This window comes from Biomphalaria glabrata, chromosome 8 (genome assembly GCF_947242115.1).
Source record: "Biomphalaria glabrata chromosome 8, xgBioGlab47.1, whole genome shotgun sequence".
NCBI classification, from domain to species: Eukaryota; Metazoa; Mollusca; class Gastropoda; family Planorbidae; genus Biomphalaria; species Biomphalaria glabrata.
Genome location: NC_074718.1, coordinates 22,307,561 through 22,329,444, shown reverse-complemented (window position 1 = coordinate 22,329,444; position 21,884 = coordinate 22,307,561). Strand labels below are relative to the sequence as shown.

General features: G+C 35.4%; 1 protein-coding gene and 1 non-coding gene across 2 annotated transcripts in view; both read left to right on the top strand.

The window, feature by feature from the left end:
• Nucleotides 1-5,128: 5,128 nt before the first annotated feature.
• The window catches only part of LOC106056671 (mucin-17-like), a 106,295-nt gene continuing 89,539 nt past the window's right edge, over nt 5,129-21,884 (top strand). The window contains exon 1 of the mRNA XM_056038408.1: nt 5,129-5,340. The gene's annotated coding sequence lies outside the window, so the exon portion shown is untranslated. The remainder of the gene's footprint in view (nt 5,341-21,884) is intronic.
• Trnah-gug (transfer RNA histidin (anticodon GUG)) lies at nt 13,070-13,141 on the top strand. Its single transcript has one exon. It is a non-coding gene; the product is annotated as a tRNA-His (tRNA).

Sequence of the window (21,884 nt, the reverse complement as noted above, 5' to 3'; positions counted from 1 at the left end):
AGTTTTGTCGCATCTAGTTGTTCCGTTCTGTCTGATGTAATCCCAGAATATTCTCTAAAGTTCAAGAACATCTTCAATGGACTTGGTCATGAATTGATCAGTTTTAATCTCACAGCGAATAACAATCACAAAGTCTGTCTGCTTGCTTCGTTGGATTTGTGAAAACTTTCAAATTTCATTGCATTCACATCTAATTTTGCTTTCCAGATGTTTCTCCAAAAGGTTTCATAATCAACGTACGGCGTATTTTGATTGGCTTTCTACCCGTTGTGAATCCTACAATTATTGGACTGGGAAATCTCCTGCTCGCAGATAATCCTACGCAATAATGATGAAATAAAAGAAGATCGAAATGTGAACTGAATGAAAACAAAATGGATGCAATATTTTGTGGTTTAGTTTGCTGCTGCAATACAGACACTATTCAGCACTGTGGAATGAAAATTAAGTTTTTTCAGCTTGCAAACTCCCTGGCTCAAAACAGGGTTGGAAAAAACTAAAAGTATAAAATAAAGTAACCTAAATTTAGCTAGAGGACTAGACAATTTTATTTTCAACAGACTCTCGTCCATCTTCGGGTATTTCCGTAGTCACTTACAAATTGTATCCATTAATAGACTTTATGGAACACTCTGCTCACCGTCTTCAAAGTCTGCAACTATAGGCCTATCAATACAGCTTTAAAAACTTTTCTAAATTTAAATTTTCGCTTAACCAGAAATTTTTTGTTCTCGGGTGGGGAGGAATGGGGCGGGTAAAAAATGATCATATTAATTTTTTTAAAATTTAAATCTAACATTCATTAGCTATTAAGAGTCAAACAATCGCTCTATAAGCTGTATCAAGGAGGAATGTCTTCTTCTTTCTTACGTTTCGGCCCAGAGGTCTTCCTCAGCTACAAAACAAACTAAAAGACAAACAATTAACACAAAATAGTAACTTCTCTGTCCGATGAGACGAAGGCCTCGTGGCCCACAAGTGCTTTGTTTTTACTGGGTCCGGTACGGTTACTTGCATGGGCGTAGCCGGGAGGGGGGGTTCACCCCCACCCCCTAAATGAAATTCCCACCAACCCTCAAGGGGGGAATCGGAATTTAATGACTGATTTTTTGCTTTCATTCTGTTTATTTTATATTTTAATATTAAACCATTACTTGCCCCAGCGCAGCCAAGGGGATTTTGAGTTTAAAACCCCCTACAATTTCCCCCTAATTCTAGGAAGAACCTATTCTAGGGTATAATAAACGTCTTCCGAAAGAATGAAGAGGTCAGAATGTAATAAAGATTAATTATGTACACACACGCACACACACACACATTATATATATATACATATATTTGCAGGGGGGGGGGTAGATAGAAATCCTTGGTTACATGTTCGCATGTTAATTGCATGCTCTATAAGTCGTGCACCCATGCTGCAGTACATCTTTGTTAACTATTGGCAATTGGTATCGAACAAATGATCGTACTTAACAAATGTGGTGGTATAAATTGAGTTTGTCCCCTTGAGGAGGTTTGAGCCCTGAATGAACTATTGTTTTATGCATTTAAAAAGCGATGACTGTAATATTAACACAGATATCACTTCTCCCCACCCCCCCATTCCCACCTTGTCCAGATAAGTGATAGGATTATAGCGCATTGAGAAATTTAAAAGCGTGAAATTGCGCTAAATTTGGTAAAAATATTTATAATCGCACAGATTTATGATTGTGAGTCTATTATAAACTAATGGATACAATTAAACATAAAAATGACTTTTAGAAAAAAGTATTTTTTATGTTTTTATTGTTATTTTGTTTTTTTATTGTTAGATTATTTTCTATTCCACTATATCGCCACCACGTTTCTTCTTTCCTCACTCTATTAGAAGACACAGAGCAACAACAAAAAAAAAGAGCCGATGAACGTGATGAAGTTGTAGTGTTGAAATCTCCCGTGAGATAACTCTGCGCTTCTTGTTACATCTCCAACCTCGTCCCACTGATACACATATTTTTAACAACTGGCTCACTCTGCGTCATGTGACTTGTGTGGTTCCGAAATAACACAATCACAAGAATAATTAAGGTAAGTCAATAAATTGATAACAAAAATAAAATACTCCACCATATTGCAAGGGCCCACCAGCCTGTAAGCCCACAGAAAGCCTTTAGAAAGCGCTCACTCCAGACGTCCTCCATATTTGTGTACTCAGCTAATGCAGTCCGTCAGCGTATACTCCATCATTTAACGGCGTCACGTGACTGGCACGGTGTGTTTCCGGTCAGTGAGCTCTGATCTGATGAAGACATATTAGCTAACATCGACAAATTTATTTGTTTGAGTTTTCCCTTATGACGGGCTCTGGTCCCCATATCGGGTAGTGCTGAGGTTTAGCGTTGGCGAAGTTGACAATTTGCTTAGGACTTTAACAATTCGTTCTCATAAAGAGTTCTTGGGTAAATGAATAAGTAGCTCTTAGTTGTAATTGGTCGTTGGCTTGTAGCTCCAAACAGCTAGTAGCCTACAACTGAACCGATATAGGCGTAGTATAGTTTTAATAAATAAGCTTTAACAATTCTCTTGTAAACAAAAAGTCAATTTAAATTGTACTACAATCTACATAGGTTCAACCTGAAGTGAGCTAGAAATCTAACTTAAACCAAATCTAATTTACAACGAAAACAGGTCTTTATTCTGTAAGTCTCTAGATCGTCTCCCGTTCTCAACACTACTTAACATACATTGACATACCCTATAGTGACTAAAAATGAATGCTCTCTACCTTCATCGTCACCCAGGAAATACACAGACTCCATAACACACTTTCAGACCTATGGGGGGGGGGAGGATGTAATAGGTTATTTGTTCTTATGACGGCTAACTAGAGTAGAGTAACACCTTTAGTAAAATCACTAAATTTAAAAAGCCTTCAGGAGGAGAGAGTAATAATAATAAATTAGCAATTGTGCACAAAACACTGATCCATAATCTCCAAATACAAAAACAAAATCTAACAAGGTTACAAAGACAGTTTGTGTGGAAACACAAACTCAAAATCGGCCCCCGAAGTGGTCCACCTAGAGTCTTCCCCAGGATTCGAACACGGGATTCCGTTTCCCAAGTGCTTTACCCCTCAGCCACAGCATCTCCATATATTCATTTAGCGTACACTTATATAACCCTAACCTTATCCATACATTCAAAATTAATAACATGTTACATGTAATAAAGAGAAACTAAACAAGATTTATTCTTCTAACAAAATTAGATAAATAGGCAATACGAAAAAAATAATTCTTGACCTATTTTAGTTACAATTGTGTATACATGACTTTACAAGACATACCCTTCGCAAATAAGACATTGCATCTCCATTGTCATTTGTCATACAAACTAGACATAGACCTAGCTAGATCTAGACCTAGTTTTAGATCTAAATCTAGATTCAAGATCTAAGGCTAGGTCTAGAACTACATCTAAGTCTATATCTAGATTTAAGCCTAGATCTATAGAACTAGATATTAAATCTTGATATAGAATCTACTATATCTAGATTAGAACTCGTATGAATTTACACGTTTAATCTTAAAATTACTAGATTTAGGCCAATGTTATAATCATGAATAGTAAGCCTTTTGTTACCGCGTAATGGTGTACTATGCTGTTCGTATCCGATTCATTTCTTAATGTGATAGGCCTACCATTGTTTACATAATACATAAATCTGCACCCCTAAGCTGTCAGAAGATAAGTTATCGCCTTAATAATTAACATTTTGTTCAAATTATCAATACATTTATAATGTATATATTATAAATATATCTAGATCTAGGTTTTATCTAGTCTTATTTAGACAGTTCAAAAAACTGCGCGCAATAAAAGTAATTCGTTATTTTTGAAACTTTCAACTAAAACGAAGTTCGTATCAAAATTCTTTTTTAAAAACATCATTAGAATCAGTATTCTATTCAATAGTTAAGAAATGGAAAATATATTTTATAATAATCCATTGAAACTTTTACCATTGTGACCATAGATGAAAATCTTTTGTACCAATGCGCGAATCTATGAATGAAGCTTGAGTTATTAATGAAAAAGTCCATGACCTTTAAAAAAAAAGTTACCTCCCCTGAAGTTTTCATTGAAAAGTGGTGTAATTGTTTGAAAAATCTGCTTGCATATGTAATTTAAAAAATTAGATGGTTCGCTTTCGGAAAAGAAAAAAGTAGCCGTTGCATCAGAATGATCTAAAATATCATGATGTCCGATATTCATTTTCTCGTCTAGTTTCTGAGATCTAAACGGAACGGATGGATGGACAGACAGGCCACATAAAACTAATAGCGTCTTTTCCCCTTTCGGTGGCCGCAAATGAAATACTCAGAAAGACACACACATTCCTCGTTCCATATGCTAGGACAAATTTGCACAAATGCTTCTTCTTCCCTAGAGCTATTAGAGCATGGAATAGGTTGCATAAGCCAGCCAGGAAAACCAGTGACTTTGCAGAATTTAAGTCATTGGTCAACATGCATTTTTGAAGTAACGTCTGTATTATATAAGATAAGAAGATAACTAGATGACTATTAAACATGTCCTGTTCACTAGATACACCAAATAGGTAGCTTTCTAAAAACTGTCCCTATAAATAAATGAACTACGTTAGCTTTCAAAACAACTAAAACTACTCTTTAAGTAGGATAAATACATTACAAACATAAATACATTACAAACATAAATACATTACAAACATAAATACATTACAAACATAAATACATTACAAACATAAATACATTACAAACATAAATACATTACAAACATAAATACATTACAAACATAAATACATTACAAACATAAATACATTCACTTTAAAAACATGTAGAACTACTCTCGAAGTCTAAGCCTGTCGCGCTCTCTGGAACTGATGTGCCCTGTCTCACTCACGCGACATCACGTCACCATCCCTTTTCCTTGCAATGTGCTCACCTCCTGAATGACAAGGGGAATAACTCATCCCAGCATTATGACGGTCTGCAGGTGTGCTGTTTTCACAGAAATAGCTCTGTCCTCGGAGAATTTCAAACAATGAATGTATCATTATAGAATTCCTATTGAGCGTTGTCTCCTACCCTGGGGATGTGCCTATGTATCTACACACAATGAACTACTGACAGATTATATTGTTTTACCTCTTCTTGATGGTGTAGTGATAAAAGATTTCTAACAGATTTGATGGATGTACAAACTCAATGAAATACATACTTTGTTTGTTCAATAAGGATTTTAACTACATTAGGCCCAGACCCACATCCCACAAAACTTGGTTTAGTCTTGCCATGTTTCAGTCAATGAGTAAGTAGCCTGTATTTCATTAATATAGAGTTTTCTAGTTGTTGTTTTTTTTTTTTTACTGAAAACAGAAGGTTAGATTAGTAGAACTAAGGTAGAGGTAATTAGCCCTGAAGTGGGGAGATAGAACTGTCTAAAGGTGGGCTATTCAACACAGTGTAGGTTTATTTGGAGGCTAATTTTAAGTCTATTGATTTGTAAATAATTATGGCTTTACCTTTCACTTCGCCCATCAATAGTTTGTAAACAAAAATGTTTTGCATGTTTCGGATGTTCCTTCAGAGATGAAGATATCTACATCCTAGTCCAAACCTCCCGCATGACGACCAGGTGGTGGGGGCAGCGGGAAGGGTATGAACCCAGGACCATGGAGGCGACCGAACAACAGTCCAGCGCGAATACTGCAAGCGACTTTAGATAGTTCAGATGTCATACTTATCACTTTAAGAACTGGTGTCTTGATTACCTTATAACAGCAGAATATTCGCTTTGACTTGGCTCAGTTAACATTTACATATGAACTAGGCAGGTGGATATCTGCCTTCGTTCCATTCATGAACTCTATGAAGCATCCATTGATTTGTTCTCTAAATATTTCGTTTCTAGTACAGTTTCTATGTAAATAACAAAAGGGGTAAACAAATGTTTCTTCCCTTGGTCACGCTTGTACAAATATGTCAAGAAGAACAAATGTCATTGAGTTTCCGAAGACACCCTTGTTTCAGTCCATTATTGCTTCACCATCACCTACTCTATACACACTATTGGTAGTTGACTATTAAGACTCTACTACTGAAGAAATATAAATCCTATCAATAATTCAATACCAGTGCGTTCTAAGTCAATAGTCTCAACCCACACATCTTTTTTTACAGCCCACCTTTCCATTTATGTCGGTCGCTAACCTTTCTTTCTGGCGGAACTTTTTCTTTCCCCTCATCTGAACAAGACGTCAACACAAGTGGGGGAGGGGGGAGCGCCATAAAGAACTCGCAAAACACGCGCTACTAGCAAAACGCCTGGATTATAAAGTAACCTCTGCAAACGTGTCACGTGACCAACTGATCAATGGGCTCTCCTCACCTCAATGATTGGGGAGGGGGGGGGAAGTTCATCCGTCCGTATCGACACTCATCTACTGAGCACAGGCCAGACAGATTCTGAACTTTCTCGATCAATACGTAGTTCAGGTGGTGCTGGGGTCTGTTCAAGAACAAAGCATGAGGAGTGAGTTCTGTGATCTGGGTGATCGGAACATAGGGATAAAAACTTAGAACTTGGTTGATTTACTGATCACGAGCTGATGTTCAACTTTGTAGTTTGTTGCGAACAATTAATTCCAAGAGAGTTCACAGTGAGACACAAATAATTCGTATTAAATAACTGAAACTTAGAACATTGCTTAATTAGCTTGGGCTCGTTGATTGTCAGATGGCGTTAGTTTCTTGTCAAGTTGCAAGATATATCCCACTTTAGATGGGATCATTGATCACCACTTCACCTTCACCTATCCCTTAGTCTGTTGGGCCGTCACATATGAACCGTCCACCGTCTCTCTCCATTCCTCTCTGTCTCTTGGCTTGAATTAAATCTCTTTCAATGATATGGCCGTCCATTCTTGAATGTAGACATTATTATTTAAAACTAGACTAATCTCTTTTGGACTGTGATTGTTGATAGGAAGACATGTTTTGAAATGCAACATCAGAGAGGTCGGCCTAAAGACTTGTTAATTCTAGTTGATTAATTGCCGACTTCTGAGCTAGGAATAACCTGACAGACCTTTTTTAGTGGTGTGTATGTATATTATATCACTTGACCATAGAGCGCACGATTTGTCGTCTCCTGACAAATTCCCCAATACAATTTATTTGTCGTTGCATTTTTATATATTTTTAAAATACATACACCATTAGATTGACATTTTAAAAATACATACACCATTAGATTGACATTTTAAAAATACATACACCATTAGATTGACATTTTAACAATAAATTAAAATGTCTGTGTGTGTGCATGTGTGTGTTTTTAATTTTAAAAAATTTGAAAATAAAAAAACAAAGAAACCAAATTCGTTTTCTTGCCATTCAAATAACAGTCACGTGACTGAACCGTGGGCTCACTAAACAAACAAATATTTGTGTATTTCGTTGAATTGAATCGTTGACTTCGTCCAATAGTTACAAAGGGAAGGAACATGTTTCTAGGTCAGTGACAAAGAAATTTGTTTCTATGTTGTTTAATGTAGATCTAATGAGTTCATTTCTAGTCAGTACTACAAGTACTAGTAGAGTCTTTGAAGTACTTAATGGGCTATTACTGGCGTTAGAAACAGTTTTAGAATTCAAATTATGCTCCAATATTTCCTCCCGTTATTCCGACAACGTTTAGATATAGGCTATTTATTGTTATCGAATTAGTTTTTTTTTTTTTTTTACATTCTTTGACTCCTTCATTGAAACAATTTAGAGAAAAAATATTTTTCAAATTGATCTTGCCTTGAAATAATTGTTTTCACTGGTGTGAATATATTCAATTAAATGACTACATTTGAATTGAAGAGTGATCCTTGATTCCCCCGCATGTGCCAGTGGCCAGTTTGAGTATAGCGATAGTACCGAGTTATGTCTCTAGCATATTTTATATCCTCTATCCTCATTGCCCATTATTTTAATCTTATTTCCATTAGACCGGCGTTTCCACGTTGTTTTGTTAAATCATATAGATTTGCTAAAAATAATTATATTTGAATTAGACAAAGGTTTATGACAGATAATTTAATGGAATCCACCTTGATGATACGAATCTTTACATAAGCATATAGTGCTGCATTATAATATACAAGTGGATTGAATTCGTTGACGTAAGAATGAATACTTAATGGATAATTATAACGTTTTATTTCTGTTAAAATTCGGCAATCCCTTGACCCGTTTCAATATCGCAAATTATTTTAATTAGGTCAATATGACTGTAAAGAACCAAATATGCAAGCAGAAGTGCCATTTATCCTGTACGATTTAAAAAATCTGACAAAAATATAATCGATCATTATTGAATGCAATGGTATGGTTGTGAACGCATTGGCTACGTATTTTGATTATAAATCTTTAATATACCGACGTTATTTTAAAAAAAAGATGATTACGTCCTTCGCGTGTCCTCGAGTCATGCATGTTCATCAATGACTTAAACTTAGATCAATCGAGTCATGCATGTTCATCAATGACTTAAACTTAGATCAATCGAGTCATGCATGTTCATCAATGACTTAAACTTAGATCAATCGAGTCATGCATGTTCATCAATGACTTAAACTTAGATCAATCGAGTCATGCATGTTCATCAATGACTTAAACTTAGATCAATCGAGTCATGCATGCTCATCAATGACTTACACTTAGATCAATCGAGTCATGCATGTTCATCAATGACTTAAACCAAGACCTTTGTTTTCATTTCTGATTTATGCAACCCATTCTAATTAGGGAAGAAAGAGTTTTTGAACAAATTCTTCCTGGTATGTGGAATAAGAAATGAGCCTTTATCTTTGTGTCTTTCTGAGTATTTTATTAGGTTTTGTTTTCACAAATCTTATACCAACTTACATTGTCTCTTTGTTTTTCTGTCTGTCTGGTAAAAAGTTTGTACAGTTATCTCTCCCACACCCAATCTCGGATGTACGGTAGTTGAAATTTTGCACAATTATTTCTTTTACCTGACCAAAAAAAAAAAAAAAGAGTTAATGAAAAAGAACTAACTATTTAGTTAATTAACTATTCGTAATACAATATTTTTACAAAATATATAAAAATAAATAAAAAGAAGTCGTACTAGACAAATGTGGTGGTATAAGTTGAATTAGTCCCCTTTATTCTTTGTGTAGAGAATCAGTTCGAGTTTGAAACGAACAATAGATAGCTATGAAACCTTAGATTTTCATCAGCATTTCGTTTAGTGTATTGCAATTTAGGAGGTTTGAGTTCTCGAGTTCGTATTCAAGTACTCAACTAGTCCAGACAATAGATAGTATCATAGTGCATTCAGAAAACTATAAGTATGAAATTTGCGCTAGACAAAAAAAAAACAAGATTACAAAGAGAGTTTGTGTTACACAAACTCAGAGGCGGCCCCCGTCGAAGTCGGATCCCTGTCGGATCTGCATATTCGCAAATAATATTCAAGAGGTGATTTAATTTTGATGTAAAATGTTTTACACGTTTCGGATGTTCCTTCAGAGTTGAAGATAATTACTTCCTAGTCCAAACCTCCCGCAGGACGACGGGGGATGGGAGCGGGCAGGGTTTGAACCCTGGACCATCCATAAATCTGAACGACAGTCCAGCGCGCAAACCGCACGACCAGGCAGCCATCCGATGGTCAAAAGTAATAATGTTTCAAAGATTCATTTGCCGTAAATTTAAATTTAATAAAAAAAATAGTAGATTAGTTTTAGTATATTAAAACATTACAATATTGATCAAAACGTTTGGAAATGAAAATCTACACTTTTTTTTTACACTTTAAGTTTAGAAATTGAAATTCTACATCTTAATCTAGTCTATTTTAGTCTAAACTAGATCTAGAAATTCTAGATCTAGACTCTAAAATAATTTTAATTAGAATATAAATCCAGATCTAGATATACTGTAATAAAAATCTAGATCTAGTTTAAAAAATCTAGATTAGATCTAAATCAAGATATCATTCCTTTTTTAAACGCGAGTCACATAACGAAGCTTAATAAACATTACTATACCGAGTTCTTTTTTCATTTCATTTGAAGAATTAATTCCATATAACGTCAGAGGGAAAAAAAAAACACTACGTCACACGGCCTAGCTAGACTAAAAATCGCCTTCATCTATAAGAGCCATTTATCGAGTGTTCATAGACTTTGGTGCACCGAGTGCGTTCTTTAAGCATTTCATTTAAAGAATTCATTCCATATGACGTCAAAGGAAAAAAAACACTACGTCACACGGCCTAGCTAGAATAAAAATCGCCTTCATCATAACGAGCCTTTTATCGAGTGTTCATAGACATTGGTGCACCGAGTGCGTTCTTTTAGCATTTCATTTAAAGAATTCATTCCATATGACGTCGAAGGAAAAGAAAAAACACTACGTCACAAGGCCTAGCTAGACTAAAAATCACCTTTATCAACACGAGCCATTTCTCGAGTGTTCATAGACATTGGTGCACCGAGTGCGTTCTTTTAGCATTTCATTTAAAGAATTCATTCCATGTGACGTCAAAGGAAAAAAAAACACTACGTCACAAGGCTTAGTTAGACTAAAATATGTTTTCATTAATACAAGCAATTTTTTCGAGGGTTAATAGACATTGGTGCACCGAGTGCGTTCTTTTAACATTACATTTAAAGAGTCCATTCATATGACGTCAAAGAAAAAAAAATCCATTACCTCACAATAGGCTAGTACCGGTACCATAAAAAAAAATGTCTTTATTTACACGAGATATTTAACGAGGGCTCATAGACATTGATGCACTGAGTTCTAATAGATATTATTTAAAAAGGATCAAAGCCACATTGTTTTTGCGTTTTGTCTGTCAGTCGGTCTGTCCGTTATCTTGATATAAAAAAAACAACTAAAAGTTATTAAAAATTGATTAACCTTTATTTTACGTTTCAAAACATCGCAATAATTTGTAGGTATGAACACAATTGAAAAGTTTATATAATAGATTGTTCCGGATGTTTGTATAAATAGTAAAAGAAAAAGAGAATTTCAGATAAATGTAATACCGTTAATTAAATTTTTTGGATGGTCTCGTATAAAAATTAGATGTACTACAGCCACGTGGAGAGATTTTCATACCTTACTTTGGTGTTTGGATTCTGTTTTCCTTAAAAATCGGAACATAATATTAACGATAATTAGATTTTTTAATGTTTTAGGTAGAAAGTTAAATGTACTGTAAGAGAGTAGTGAGTTAAAATATTTTTCATAAAAATCCGTAAAAACATTATTTCGTAAATGAGAAGATTATTTGTTTATTAATTAGAAGAGGGAGTTGAAACAATTATTTGGCGTTAGTAGATTTTTAAATAAATTCGGAAATTTCTGGCGACGATTTGTAAGAAAAAAAATCCGGAACATTCTTTATCGATTACAAAACTTCTATGTTATGTTTTACAAGAAAATTAAATGTCTAAAAAGTAATTTTCAGTAATCAATTCTAGTAAATTACTTTTTTTAAAAGCCTTATGCGATTTCAAACAATCATTAGGTATAATTCATGTTTTATAAAACAATATCCGGAACATTTTTACACTTAATGAAATATAAGTCAGTATAGAGATTATGATTTAGCATTAATATGCTATTTACCTAAAAAACGGAACAACATATTATTGATAATGTGTTTTTGCAACGTTTAAGCATGGAAATTGAATGTAATATAAGTTAGAAGAGCAAACAAACATTTGTTGGCGTTGATTAGTTTTGCACAAAAAAATCCGGAACAATCAATTTTAGATACTTAAAACTATTGAGATGTTATGGGAGGAACATTAAAGGGTAAATCAGATTTTCAATAGCTTTTAGAGTTCTAGTTTTTTAAATCTAATCGTGACGGACAGACCGACCAACAGACAAAACGCACAAAAATAAGCTTCTTTTATTCGGATGGGGGCACTAAACAAAAAATAAATAAAATCTGATTTTTAAAAAAAGTTTAAGGAATTGGTTTAGCACCTGTTCATGTTGCGACGTTACGCTACTGCACGAAAATCGCTGCATAAAAAGTCCATTTAAAAAAATGTGCGTGATATTTACATACTAAGTGCATTATTAGCCTTTATAAACAAACAGAAATGTTTTCTTTTAATTTTAGCAGCTAGTTGACCAGAAAAAACGTCTTTAACTATTATTTGTATTTGTTGTAAACATTTCCTGTACATTTTAAAAATATATTTGACTTAGTGATACTGAAAATACACAAAAATTGTCCATCTTTGTTAGCATATTGTAACATTGCCTCCCTTACATTTACGTAATTGTTTTAGAATTGGTGTATTTTTATGAAAAAATCGCTTGCATAATTAATTTTATAAATTAAACGGTTTGCTTTTAGAAAACCAAAAGTAGCCGTTGCACCTAAACTTTTCAAGCCGGATTTAATGATGAAATAATATTTTTCATATCTCTTCTAGTTTTCGAGATCTGAGTGTGACAGACGGACAGACGGACAGACGGACATTTTGCACAAACCTAATAGCGGCTTTTTCCCCTTACGGGGACCGCTAAAAATTGTAAATATTGTTCTAATAGCACAGATTTATTTTTTTGGTCTTTATCTATTCCAAATTGAATTACATGACTGGTCCAAACCAATTGATAACAATTACACTTACCATAAAGGTATTTGTGTGTGTGTGTGTTTAGTCATTGTAGATGAGGCTATGGTTCTCAAGTTCAGTGTTTTATGTAAAACTGGTACTTTACTTTATTACTTTTTAGTCTTCTATCCGAAGGGTTTCTAAATGTAATGATTTCAACTAAATGTGTTACTTTGAAGACTATAGTGTATACCTTTGTAGACCTAAACTTGACCGTCAAACTTAACTTTTTAAAAACATTTCTTTGTTAATTTTGTGGGGCAAGTTTTTGTTTATTACACAGGATCATGACAAGTTCAAGGGGAGATAAGAACAGACAAAATTGTTCTGATTACTTTCATTACTTTCAATGTGAGCGCGCTGGCCGTGATCGTATAGTGGTTAGTACTTCGCGTTGTGGCCGCGACAACCCAGGTTCGAATCCTGGTCACGGCATATTGTTGTGTGGTCTCGCACTGCCAAGCTCACTTTTTAATATTTTTTTATTTGACCAGAAATACATGTAAACTCTATTTTAAAAAGCTTTTTGACTACAATAAAAAAAATTATCTATCTGCAGTCTTCTCTTTTCTCTTTGTTCTCTGTATTAAAAATTCTTTCCAGTTTATTTTGATTTCCCATGTTAAACTATTTCTTCACTCCTTTATTCGAGGGTTGAACACTTGTCGAGAAGACCAAGGAAAAGCGATTAAACTTAACTATAACCTTTTCATTTATGTAATGAACTTAACAAATATTACAAAGTCTCTGTTTTTTCACGGTTTTTATTTGTTTTGTTTCTCATTCAAGTTTTTTTTGTTTCCATGGAGAAAAAAACAGCAAAAAAAAAAAAACAAAAAAAAAACGTTTACGAAAATGCTTTAAAAAACAAAAACAAAGCTTATCAAATTAACCGCAAATTCACAGACACTACAGTTAAAGACATTTTAAAAAAAAAACAAAAAAACTTTCTTTGATACGGTAAAAAAGGTTCTGCGTCCACGACCTTAATGATACCAAGGTTGCAGTTACAATTTTAGTTCGCCTCCGCCCCTGACTGTAATCAACAAACAGCACCCCACAAAAACTCGGAGAATTAATTAGGTAAATGTGAACCAGTGAGTCCACTATCACCAAGGTAACCAGACACGCGAGACGCAGAGAGTAGTCCAATCCTTCCACTGTGTCCCATGACACCAGACTGAGTTGTCTCCAGGGAGATCACCCACAACAATGCTGATAAGAAGAGTTGTTTTGTTTGTTTTCTAGTTAGAAAAAGTGACAGTTTCTCTTTAAAATACATTGTAATCATCGCTGAAAACTATGTGTCATAATTATCAACAACTTTGCTATGTACATTTTGTTACTTAGTTTGTAACATTATTCCAATACATAATTTCATAGTTTTCTCCTGTATGGGTAACCGAAACTTAGGTTGTCGTGGCCACGCGAAGTAACTAACCATTATTCGATCACGGCCAGAGAGCTCAAGATGAGTAAGTAATAGTAGTTGAAACATTTTTGTTGTCCTTATCCAGATATCAAGTCAACTGACTGCATATACATTCACATTTTTAGCGGCCCCCGCAAGGGGAAAAGACGCTATTAGTTTTGTGTGAAATGTCTGTCCGTCCGTCCGTCCCATTTAGATCTCGTTAACTAGAAAAGGTAGGGAAAATCCGACATCATAATATTTTAGTCCATTCAAAGTTCTGATGCAACGGCTACTTTTTTCTTTTTTGAAAGCGAAAAATCTCATTTTTAAAATCACTTAAGCAAGCAGATTTTTCATAAAAATACACCACTTTTACAACTACACACTATTAATAGTAACAAAACTGGAGGCTCTTTATTAAGGGAGATCACCAATTACCATAGTTTTAACACATCTATGATAACGGTTGTAGATTTTTTGTCAAAATTTTTTTTTACATTCGTATTGCTAAGTTATGTAAGTTCTGTCGTACTAATTACTACATTTACAAAAAAAAAAAAGTGTTTAAATTTAAATCTATTTAGTATGCATATACGTTGGACATAATTTAAAACAACAATTGATAGGTAGTTTTTTATGTTGTCGCGTGAACTGTAGAGGCACAATAGCAATACATTTAACACTATAGAGGAATTATTTTTCTTTAGATTGGCTCTCTACAAAACATTGAGATCAATTAGATATACATTATAAGACATCAGGTAGGCCAGGTTCTTATCTAACTTCACATTCACTTTCGTCTATCGTTTGGTCTGCTAGACCGCTGGGGCACCACACAAGATCTGTCAACCTACTTTCTCCATTCTTCTATGTCAATTGTCTTTGATAGAATTTCATTCTGATGTTCTTTCTGAAAATATTAAAACCTGCCTTTTTTTACCTGCCTTCGGGGGTCGATTTTGAGTTTGTATTTCCACACAAACTGTTATTGTAAAAAGGAATTGCGTATTTATCAGTGGTTTTTTTTTTTTTGTGATAATACGCACCGGTACGGCGTATCGGCACCTAATTCAATAGGGGGAAAAAGTATTGCTTTTCTTGTATTTTAACGTTTATTATTAATTTATAAGTATTTAAAAGTTAGGCATTCCATCACTGAGTACCGGCACCTATTTTTTTTTTTACAAAAAAAAAAAAAAAAAAGCACTGGTATTTATACATAAAGCAATTTAGTTACGTGGCTCCACAAAAAATAGGACGTTATAAATGGATGAGCCCTAATGCTTCAGTTTCCCGTGTTCAGCATTCACACAACTAGATCTAGCCAAAGGTGTGATGTCGAATGAACGTTTTTTCCTTATCGAAACTCGAAACTGTACAAATGATTTGGATTGAGCTGCAGACTAAACATTTTTAAATCAAGTAAAAAGGGGACGAAGATTTGTATCCAAATAAATAATAAATTAAAATAAACATTTTAAAAGGAAAACACGTCTTTTTCCTCATCATTTCCAAGATTTCACAACATCACGTGACCTCACAAAATCATCACGTGACATCACAACATCAACTTATTTTGGATCATAATTTATTTGTTTTTTTTTCCGAATGATGATCTTAAAAAAAGTTCAATTTGATGCAGTCTTTATCTTTTGCTCTCAATTTCCTCCCCCCCCCTTCTCTCTCTCTCTTTAAGCCTCTCCCTAGAACTAAGCAGTACTCTCTACAAATATATCAATGGACTCTAGGCCTGCATGCTAGTTAAAAATGTATGCTGTAAGAGGATCGATGGCCAGTAAGCGGAGAAGATAAAGAGAAAGAAAAATCTAATTAAAACAAGTATCGACCGCATAACTGAAGTATCGATTCTAAAATGTGCGCTATGAAAGAAGTTTGGGGAAATCACCAGAAATACCGACAGGGGGACGTAACCATCATTGATAGGGAGACAATTAAGTCCACATAAATTTGTGTTCCCTTGAAAATGTTGGAGGACATGTGGCGGGCTCCTCTCGTAATGTATTGATGTCAGATGTTTTATGTCTCAACTAGAGTCAGATGTTTTATGTCTCAACTAGAGTCAGATGTTTTGTGTCTCAACTAGAGTCAGAAGTTTTATGTCTCAACTAGAGTCAGATGTTTTATGTCTTAACTAGAGTCAGATGTTTTATGTCTCAACTAGAGTCAGATGTTTTATGTCTCAACTAGAGTCAGATGTTTTATGTCTCAATTAGAGTCAGATGTTTTATGTCTTAACTAGAGTCAGTTGTTTTATGACTTAACTAGAGTCAGATGTTTTATGTCTCAACTAGAGTCAGATTTTTATTGTTTAATAATTATATTCAGTGGATTGCAAAATGTACACACAATTTTTTGTATCTACTTTTTACAAATGTCTAAGTTTCTCGATATATTCCTAGTCTCTACACCGGAGACACCAAACATTGTGCTATTTATAGTTTAGCCTCCATTTTAGGCATATAAACAATAAAGACTTGTAGACACATATACATTGGATCGATTGATCATTCGCTCCATGTAGATAGATAAATGTCACATAAATGTAACATAAAATACTTGTTAAAAAAATACCTCTTTTAGACAACGTATAGAACGTATAGAACGATTATTTTGCTCTGAATAAACGAATGAATGTAAGATTCCGAGATCCCGAGAACAAACATCCTCGTGAAGCGAATGTTTAATCTACTCAACTTTATCCTAATGATAGACATTTAAAGCCAGACTTAGAAGACGGTTTGCTAAATGACCCTGAACATGACTTCAAACAGGACCTACACGTGGAAATACCTGAGGATGTATTGTTCGATCAAGTTATTTCCTAGTTCTCTAGCCAAAGTTTAATTAATTTCTTTTTATACTTTGAAAATAATATTGGGCAAACTAGAGTTTTCTTAGTGTGGCCAATGAGCTAATAATTCTTTTCCCAACAATATTTAGCAACGGTCAAATGTCTATGAAATTCGTCAGAGCCGTTTTAGAGATCCGTGTCCACCCAGGTTTTTAAAAATTTTATAGCCCACCCACCCAGAAGGTTTTAGTTTCCACGAATGTTACGATTTGAATAGAGGTGCTGTAAAAACAAAACTGTGTTGGTTACAAACAATGCCTTTTTGTAGAATACTGGCATTAAAACAACTCACTGCATGTTAAAGCTAACCTATAGACTGTACACCTAGACATAGCGATGCAGCCACCGCTGGTATTGATTACTACATGTATCGATTGACATGCATTGTTACCTTGAACGTGAGAGCATTTCAGTCTCATCCGCCATACTTGAACGTCTCCACACTCCTGAATTCTGTAGACACATCCGCCATACTTGAACGTCTCCTCACTCCTGAATTCTGTAGACACATCCGCCATACTTGAACGTCTCCTCACTCCTGAAGTCTGTAGACACATCCGCCATACTTGAACGTCTCCTCACTCCTGAATTCTGTAGACACATCCGCCATACTTCAACGTCTCCTCACTCCTGAATTCTGTAGACACATCCGCCATACTTCAACGTCTCCACACTCCTGAATTCTGTAGACACATCCGCCATACTTGAACGTCTCCACACTCCTGAATTCTGTAGACACATCCGCCATACTTGAACGTCTCCTCACTCCTGAATTCTGTAGACACATCCGCCATACTTCAACGTCTCCTCACTCCTGAATTCTGTAGACACATCCGCCATACTTCAACGTCTCCACACTCCTGAATTCTGTAGACACATCCGCCATACTTGAACGTCTCCACACTCCTGAATTCTGTAGACACATCCGCCATACTTGAACGTCTCCTCACTCCTGAATTCTGTAGACACATCCGCCATACTTCAACGTCTCCTCACTCCTGAATTCTGTAGACACATCCGCCATACTTCAACGTCTCCTCACTCCTGAATTCTGTAGACACATCCGCCATACTTGAACGTCTCCTCACTCCTGAATTCTGTAGACACATCCGCCATACTTGAACGTCTCCTCACTCCTGAATTCTGTAGACACATCCGCCATACTTGAACGTCTCCACACTCCTGAATTCTGTAGACACATGCACCATACTTGAACGTCTCCACACTCCTGAAGTCTGTAGACACATCCACCATACTTGAACGTCTCCACACTCCTAAATTCTGTAGACACATCCGCCATACTTGAACGTCTCCACACTCCTGAAGTCTGTAGACACATCCACCATACTTGAACGTCTCCACACTCCTGAAGTCTGTAGACACATCCACCATACTTGAACGTCTCCACACTCCTGAATTCTGTAGACACATCCGCCATACTTGAACGTCTCCTCACTCCTGAATTCTGTAGACACATCCGCCATACTTGAACGTCTCCACACTCCTGAATTCTGTAGACACATCCACCATACTTGAACGTCTCCACACTCCTGAAGTCTGTAGACACATCCGCCATACTTGAACGTCTCCACACTCCTGAAGACTGTAGACACATCCACCATACTTGAACGTCTCCTCACTCCTGAATTCTGTAGACACATCCGCCATACTTGAACGTCTCCACACTCCTGAATTCTGTAGACACATCCGCCATACTTGAACGTCTCCTCACTCCTGAATTCTGTAGACACATCCGCCATACTTGAACGTCTCCACACTCCTGAAGTCTGTAGACACATCCGCCATACTTGAACGTCTCCACACTCCTGAAGTCTGTAGACACATCCGCCATACTTGAACTAAGGCTTTATTGATTTAATAAATTTTTAGGAAAATTTTGCGCGTCGTATCCTAAGTGTAGATCTAAAGACCTATCCTTGGGATCGGTACGTGACGTTTTGGCGCCGCCGTTTTGGCCCCGCCGTTTTGGCGACGGGACGTTTTGGCGCGAGCCGTTTTGGCGACGGGACGTTTTGGCGCGAGATATCATTTGACGATAATTTAATAAGCACGTAGCTTTTATAACAATGTTTTTTTCACTCTACCATAATATTGTATGTATAGTATGAATTCTAACACCGTTCAGCGAATTTATTTTTTTTTTAATTATAAAGGTTTTGGTTATTTCATGAATATAGGCCTATAATAAGTCAGATTCCTGAATGGTAATGACATGCTATATGTGAGTTCTGCTAATCACACTGGATGACATTTTTGGATTTCTTTCCAAAAGATTTTTTTCTATTTGACATTAGTGTAATATACGAACTAGCTAAGTGTCACACTTTAATATAACAAAAACCATGTTAACATCTAAAGCTCTATTACGCTGAATGATGACAATAACTCCACACATAGTAAAGATCAAGACACGGAATGTGGTCAGTACAAACTCTAACGTGAAAAGATATATTTTGAGAAATTGGGTAGGGGTGATTTGTGTGACACATCTCGCATTGACGCAGGTAGAGTTAAACAAATGAAGACAAGACCAGCACCGAGCACTGGTCGTTGGCGTCATGCGTCTGGCGATCATCTCCTTGGGAATGGTCATTACATGTGACACCTATCCAGCCCCTCTCTTCTGCTCACATTTCACTCCTTGTATATACTCTTTTCTTCACCCCTCCCCTCTCCACGCGATTTTTGTTTTTAATTTTAAAGTAATATCTTAAAAAAAAAATTTGAAAATAAAAGTGTGCCTCTTAATAAACACACATACACAAGCCAAAATGTTTATTAAAGAAAATGATGTGAAAAACAAACACACATTTACATTTAGAACGTGAAAAATATGTCTTAACACAAACACTCATGCAAAACATAGATATGAGTAATTCTTTTAAAAGAAATAATACAATAAACGTACATAATGTATTTCGCGCCAAAACGTCCCGTCGCCAAAACGGCTCGCGCCAAAACGACCTTCGCGCCAAAACGGCGGGGCCAAAACGGCGGGGCCAAAACGGCGGCGCCAAAACGTCATGCTTCGATTGGGATATATTATAAACTGTATTAGATTTATACATTCGCTTAACCAGGATTCTTTCCCAGAGAAGGGGGTGAAAAAATGTTCAATTGTTTTTTAATCTAACATTAATTAGTTATTAAGTTAAAAACAATCGCTCTATAAGTTGTATACAGGAGTTATTGTCTGTTTTAAAACGTATTTTTAATGTTTTTAGCGAAATGGAAAAAGACGCTATTAGTTTCGTATGGTTTTTCTGTCCGTCCCGCTTAGATCTCGTAAGCTAGAAAAGAAAGTGAAAATCCGACATCATAGTATTTTAGTTCTGATGCAACGGCTACTTTTTTCTTTTCTGAAAGCAAAAAATAACATTTTAAACAGTTTTTTCGTAAAAATACACCATTTTTACAACTATTCACTATTAATAGTAACAAACACGGGAGGCTATTTAGTAAGGGCGATAACTATTAACCATATTTTTAACACAATTATGCAAATGGTTTTATATTTTTGTAAAAAATTTTTTTTTTACATTTTATTGCTTATTTAAGTAATTTCTGTCATACTAATTACTACATTTACAAAAAAAAAATGTTTACAATTTTTTTAAAGAAAAAATATCTATTTAATATGCATATAAGTGGAACATAATTTAAAATAACAATTAATAAGTAGTTTTTCATATTCATGTTTAAACTACACTGCGCTGCAATGCCTGCTAAATGAATTATTTTTTTTACGGAAATGTTTTGTTTTTTTCTTGAGGCTTTGAATAAGAGATTGACCCGTTACAAAACAATTAGATAATCATTAAAACACATCAGTTAGGACATACTCATGCGTACGAGAGCATTCATTTTCACGTATCTCTTGGTGTGCTGAACCATTGGGGCACCACACAAGATCTGTCAACCTTCTTTCTCCATTCTTCTCCTACATTAGCCTGATCATCATCAAACTCCATTTGAGTGAGGGCTTGAGAGGCTCAAATCATCCCTTACTAAAGCCTGGACAGAAAGCCTGCGGTCTTACGTAGTGTATACATGTCACCATGAGAATTTTTTGGTTTGCCTTTGATAGAATTTCATTCTAATATTCTTTCTGAAATTATTAAAACCTGCCTTTTTACCTGCCTGGGTGGGCCACTTCGGGGGCCGATTTTGAGTTTTCCACACAAACTGTCTTTGTAATCCTGTCCTTGTTTAATACACTGAATGTCAATGTAGTGTAGCAAAGCAAGCAGTAGAAACACTTAGTAAGGGAACTCAGGACGTCATACATCCTACAGCTCACATACACGTACAAACAATGAGGAGTTATTTGCTCTTGAGTCACTCATGTATCCTATTTTACTTCTCCCTTTTGTGCTTATTATTAGTACCGTTATTCAATTTGTTTGATCCCTACGAACTAGTACTTGAGTGTCTGTTAGATCTGGCCAGGTTTGCCCACCAGTCTTGAAATCACAGGAAGTTATTGATTGTCTCCCCCTAATGATCTGATGAGTCCGCCTTTGGGGTTTCATTGACATTGCTGACCGTAAAGTACTAAGGGTTCATTGCCTAGGGGAAGATAATTAAATGATAATCTTTTTAACAGGGGAGACAACCCAAGAGGATTTCAATGGTCACCTCGTAAAGAATCCTGTCTGTTTAGTCCACACACGTAGTGGTGCATTATTTACTTAACAAAGTAACGAAGTGGTGCATCATTTTTTTTTTCCAAAATGATTTTGTAATCTTCAAATAGTATATTTTTTTAATATTAGCATATATGTGATACAAATATTTCATATGGTTGGATAGCATATTGTTATTGTTTTAGTAGTGTAACAATGAGGCGGACAACTAATAACCTAATTGAT